The following is a 6,378-nucleotide window of genomic DNA, read 5'->3' on the forward strand; positions in this document are numbered from 1 at the left end:
CTGAAAACTGCAACTCGGTAAGCCTTATGGATACCGAGGTATGGGAAAATAAACTATAGGTATGTGGGGCTTGCATACTTGACGCTACAATTCGGAAATTGAATTAAAATATGACTAACGGCTATCAAGATGTTGTCAAATAAAGGGAGGACCAACACAGTTAAGGGGTTTTCGTGTTAGATGCTAAAATTTCCGAAATCGGTCATGGAAAGTTAATAAACACCAGTAGCAATTTCATCTTAAAGTAATTAGATATCTTCATGGGGTGTTAGAACATCATGGAGTCTACCAAAATTAAATTTTAAAAGCTTTTGAAAATATAATCTGACATTTGTAAACAGTATTTGAAATATGTATTTACCCAAAACTTCCAGCTAGTACATCTAACATCTGGAGAAACACTGTGAAATAAAAACTTGAAATTTCGGAAACAATTATTGGTCGCAACAAAATTAAATAAGATGGTACTTCTATGGGTTAAATCAGTACCTCAGTACAATTTCGATCGAAAGATTAGTTCAGTCCTAGGTTTTCTTCAGGCAATTCCAAGGGTTCATCGAGCTGTGCAAAAGAATGAAAATTCGCTGTCAATATCTAAGATAGTAAATAAGATATAAGGAATTATATATTTTATGACGTGAAAATAGAGATCTTTATGGATTTGTACTTTTGGGTCTTTCCTAAAAGAAAAAAATTCAGAAAACTACTGTATATACCTTAATAGACAATTCAGTGGGCGGGGACACAGTAGCTTAGTGGTAGGGTATTTAACTAATCTTTTTTTTTTTTTTTTTTTTGCAGAAACTATTGGAGTATTCACTTAACCCATAGAAATACGATCATACTTAACTCCCTATTTAATTTTAAAATTAAATAAAAGGAAATATTTCAGTGTAGCGACCCACGATTATGCATTTTAGTCTCAGGGAGATTATGATTAAAGCAAGTGAATGTTGTTGACAGAATTGATGGAATGCAAAGGTGGGAGGAGAGTACCCCGAGAAAACCCACGAATACGATGTCCACTACAAACTGACTTGGCCGTGGATCGAACCAAGAACCCAATACACCAGAGGTAAGCACTCTACCACTAAGCCACTGTGCCCCCGCCCATTTAATTGTCTATTAAGGTATATATGGTTGTTTTCTGAAATTTCTTCTTCTTACAGCAAATACTCAAAAGTACAAATCCATGTGGGTCTCTATTTTTACGACGTCATAAAATACATAATTCCTTATATCTCGCTTGCTATATTAGATATTGACAAAAAATGTTCACTTTATTTCAGAGCCCGATGAACGCTTGGAATTGTCCAAAGAAAATTTAGAGCTGAATTAATCTTTCGATCGAAATTGTACTGACGAGTCTGAGGTTCTCACTTAACCCATATAAGTACCATCTTATTTAACTTTTGTTAGGATCAATAATTGTTTTCTGAAATTTCAAGATCTAATACGCTTTTATTGCATGGTGTCTCTCTAGCTGCTAGATGTACTAGCTGGAACTTTTAGGTAAATACATATTTCTAATACTCTTTACAAATGTCAAAATATATTTTACAAAACTTTTAAAATTTAATCTTGGTAGACCCCATGATGTTCTTAAACTCCATGGAAATACCTAATTATTTTAAGATGAAATTGCTACTGATGCTTATTAACTTTACATGACCGGTTTCGGAAATTTTACCACCTAACACGAAAACCCCATAACTATATGGATCCTCCCTTTATTTGACAATATCTTGATAGTCATATTTTAATTAATTTTCTAAATTGTACTGTCTAATATGCAAGCTCCACGTACCTATGGTGTCGCTTTTTATTTCACCATATTTCGGTAACTGTTAGGCGTACCGACTTGCGGTTTCGGTAAACACACACCTCTAACGTTCTTTAAAACGTTATTAAGACATATTTTAGAATATTTAGAAATGAGAGTTCTGGGAATATCATGGTACCCGAAAACCCCCATCAGGGCGTGTGTGTAGTGTATTTAATTGAAACTACTTTTGAGGTTGTTGTAAGCCCTCGTAATTACGTTTCCGAAACTGCACCATCTAGTACGCAAACTCCACAGTTCTGTAGTGTCGCTCTTTATTTTCCCATATCTCGATATCCATAAGGCTTACCGAGTTGAGGTTTTCGGTAAACAGATGTCAGTTCCTTACATTTTAGAGACATATATTTTCATATATCTAAAAAATACAGACATTAGGTACCCCATGGTAGCCCGAACACCATTGAGGTACCCACTTACTTTTGAATGGTAATACATTTTGAGTTGTTGTTCAGCATCAATAAACACTTCATAGTTTTTCTACGTGCAACCCAAAAGTCCATACCTGACCTAACAGATTTTGTCCATTTAATCTCAAAAATGTTAAGATACTTTGTATTGTTAAGTACAACCAAATTAAGCACACTGAATATAACATTTTAAATATTTTCTGATTTTTGTTGCAGGTATTTCGTGCATCAAACCAGGATTCTGCTTGAAAGACAGTCAAAAGAAGCAGTGTAGGTTGTGGCTAAAAGTACGCCCTTTCTGAAGACAGACTCAGTTGTACTTACATTATTTTGTACGAATATATAACCCTAATAAAGATACTGTACTACAAATTATTTCTTTCTTCCATAAATTATAATAAAATATTATCTCTGTTTAAAGAAAATGATTGTTAATGTTAAGTCATTTTAATTCTTTTTCTCTGTAATAAGAACATTATCCCTAGCAATATTTTTTATCTTTGTGCTATTGCGATTGGATGAAGTAAAATTCTATACGAAGCACTATTATTTCAGACATGCATTAATAACTAATGTATTGTTCTGTATGTAAGACAATGTGTATACTGAACATGTCTAGCGAAGGTGTTGTTTTAATACAGAATCTATAACTCAGCTTTTCAGTAGTCAACTTTATTGGGAATCCGAAGAAAGAAGTTAAAAAAAAAAAAATGTTGGACTTACCAGCGTGTGTGTGTTCGAATTCTGGACTAATCCAAATTATCCAGAGAAATCATTATATATTTCTTTGTTGCTATTTCAGATGTATCCTTTATCCAAGTCGTATGAAACGGAGACTTCATACATCGCTATACTTTGTATGAACTATGTTCCGTATTTACTTAATCACTTTGTAACTTTCTCTAGTGTTGACAAGGCCGCAGGTGTCAATCGAATAGTTTAGTGTTTCACTCATGTCACCTTGTGACTAAGGTACGTCCTGTCGGTATATATATGGTACTGGGTTCAATTAGCGATAAAATACATTTTTAGCGTTAAACAAATGCAAAAATCTATACGAAATGAGATACCGTGATCTCTGACTTACGGATAACACCAAGCAACTAATGGTACTGAGTGTGATTGAGTTTACTAATTACTATTTGGCTAAAATCAGTGTTCCTTTATCTATAGTTCTTTTCGTGCTTTGAATTGCAAAGTTTGAAATAACCGTTTTAAATTATTGTGTATATATATCTTCCGAGTAATTCTGAGAATCATTGCTCTTTCTTTAAGCAATGTATGAGACTGTTAAATTGCTCTTTCCTTAAAATGTTGCACTAAGAAGGATGCATCCAGGAAAGTCCAAATTTGCAGAATGTCTATAGCAGGGAAGAATAAATATGTTTAGTCGATGGCTGCACAACGCCTCCGCTGTCACCACGTTGTCACACAGCGAATACAGCGAACGTTTAAGAGTATTCTGCACTTACTATTAGGTATCGGCCTGGGAACTTTGGCGCATCTACCCAGTCTCCTTCTTGGTGTTTCATTTTTAATGGCGAGTACTGAGTAGGAATAATATTGTAAGCGAATGCGTTTCCGGCTGACACCACACTTTTAATTATTGCGACATTTAAAAAAAAAAAAAAAAAAAACTGTTAATTAAAATGTACAGAGAAGTTATTTCTGGAAAATTCTATTCAGGCCTCTTGTGGTAACAACTGCACTTTAGTAGAAGATAAAGAAGATACTATTAAGGAAAAGAATGAGGTAAAATAATCTTTATATCGTACAAGCAATGGATGATAACAGCTTAATAAATGATTGTACGTAAATCTTGTTTGAGTTTGAATATAGGATTGTATAAGGCTGTGCATTTTGCATTATTATTGAGGTGCTGCAACTAACTAACTGCAAACCATATGATAAATTCTTACAGTAATATATCACATATTGATTTACTCTGTATGGAAACGAAAATAGTTTAATATATGGTTAACCTCCTTTGTGCCAGGGGCGGATCCAGAGGGGGGCGATCGGGGCGATCGCCCCCCCCCCCACAAGAGGAAACTTTCTTATTTTATATATAAATAAACCCATCCATAACAAGTTTGGAGCTCTTAAAAGTAGCAGTATTACCGCCGACCGCCCCCCCCAGAAGTCCGTCCTGGATCCGCCCCTGCTTTGTGCCCATAATTTTAAAATTAACGCTTGTGTCACTTTTCAACACTTGACTTTGCAGTAGCTTTCCAACGAATTAGCAGGAAGCCCAAACTTATAGGACACCCTGCAGGTAAATACATTTCTTTGGACAGTTTCACTGCTCCAAACTAAGATTTGAAAAGTGTAGTATTGTTAATTTTATTATTATTGGCACAAAGGAGATCAACCATATTTTAAGCTATTTTTGTTTTCATACAGAGTAAAACAATATTTGACAACATTACAGTAAGAATGTATCATGCACTTTGCAGTATGTTGCAGCACTTTAATAATGGTGCACTATACGTACACTCTAGATCCTGCATATGTCCGATCCATACATTACAAGAAGGCAATACGTATTCGATACAGGTAAAATCTGTATATTTCATATGGACAACCTATTAGCTATATACATCCAATCTATACATTACATATGGCCAACCTGTACGCGACATACGTATAATCTATATGCTGCATGCAGACAGTCTGTAAGCTACATATATGCACTCTGTATGGTGCATACGGATATTCTGTATGCTGTATCTGGACAAGCTGTGTGCGACATAAGGAAAATCTGTATAATACATACGTACAATACGTATACTGTATCTAGTCGTACGTATGGGGCACAAGTACAATATAGATGCTGTCTCGGGGTTGAACGCAAGAAACATACGTACAGAACGTATATTGCATACTTCTTGAAATCATGCTCCGTCCTGATAGTCAGTGTATGTCGTCATTATTAACCCACATGCTACATACGACCCTGACGTCACAAAGCTAGATATTACCTCCGTATATACTTGTTACTGCAGATAACGTCACACGAATGACGTCATTGCACTTGTGCAGACAGTACGTATAATACATACTTTTTCAGCTATACGTTTGCTGCAGGATGTTATATACGGTTGTACGTTAAGTCCAGAAACTACAGGAATTACGAATGTAACCTACGTTTTTAAGTATGCCACCTACATTTTTTTTTCTCAGTGTGTATTACTGTGTACTCATACATCCTACCTTTCAAATGGAATCGAAGCCTGGTATGAAAACTTAAGTAACCAGCTTAGATACAAGCTCCTCATTCTTCAGAAGATAATAATAATAATAATAATAATAATAATAATAATAATAATAATAATAATAATAATAATAATAATAATAATAATAATGAACATTTCCTTGCGCATACAGAACCGCTATTCCACGAACTGAACATACCAAAATTAGATAAACTATATTTTTGTAGGATAAATTGCCTAATGTACAGAATAATCAAAAAAGATGAAATTTTATTTTTTCACCACAATTTTTTGATATAAAGTAGTGGTGGGCACAAAAACCGGTTTTTGAAAAATTTCAAAAAACCGGTTTCGGTTTTCTTCAAAACCGGTTCGGTTTTTTTAAAATTTGTTCTATTTCTGACCAGAATGTGTTTCGTTGTTCTCCGGAAACCGAATCCATTTCCACAGAAATAGTTTTATGAGTTTTTGAAAAGTTTTCACCGAAACCGGTTTTGGAGAAAACTGAAACCGGTTTCGGTGAAAAAGCGAACCGGTTTTGGAGAAAACCGAAATGTCGGTTTTTCGGGTTTCGGTTTTTATAAAAACCGGTTTTGCCCATCCCTAATATAAAGCACTCAGTTAGTACACGTGCAAAGACAAACAAAGAACTTGAAAATGCAAGATCACTATTAAATTATGGTATTACAAGGTCAGGTACCAATAAGTATCAGAGAACTACAAACTTTTAGCAAATTTAACACTTTAACCGAAACATGAGTTTCAGAAACGCTATGAGAAACACAAGGTCTCAAAGACCTACAAGTCAATTTTGTATTATATTTACATTGAAATATATGTAAGGTTTTTAATATACATGATATATGAAAGTATAAAATGAAAGGGCCATATAAACTTTGACGAGTAACTAGGG

The sequence above is a fragment of the Thermobia domestica genome, chromosome 4 (assembly GCF_964235325.1).
Source record: "Thermobia domestica chromosome 4, izTheDome1.hap1.1, whole genome shotgun sequence".
Taxonomy (NCBI): domain Eukaryota; kingdom Metazoa; phylum Arthropoda; class Insecta; order Zygentoma; family Lepismatidae; genus Thermobia; species Thermobia domestica.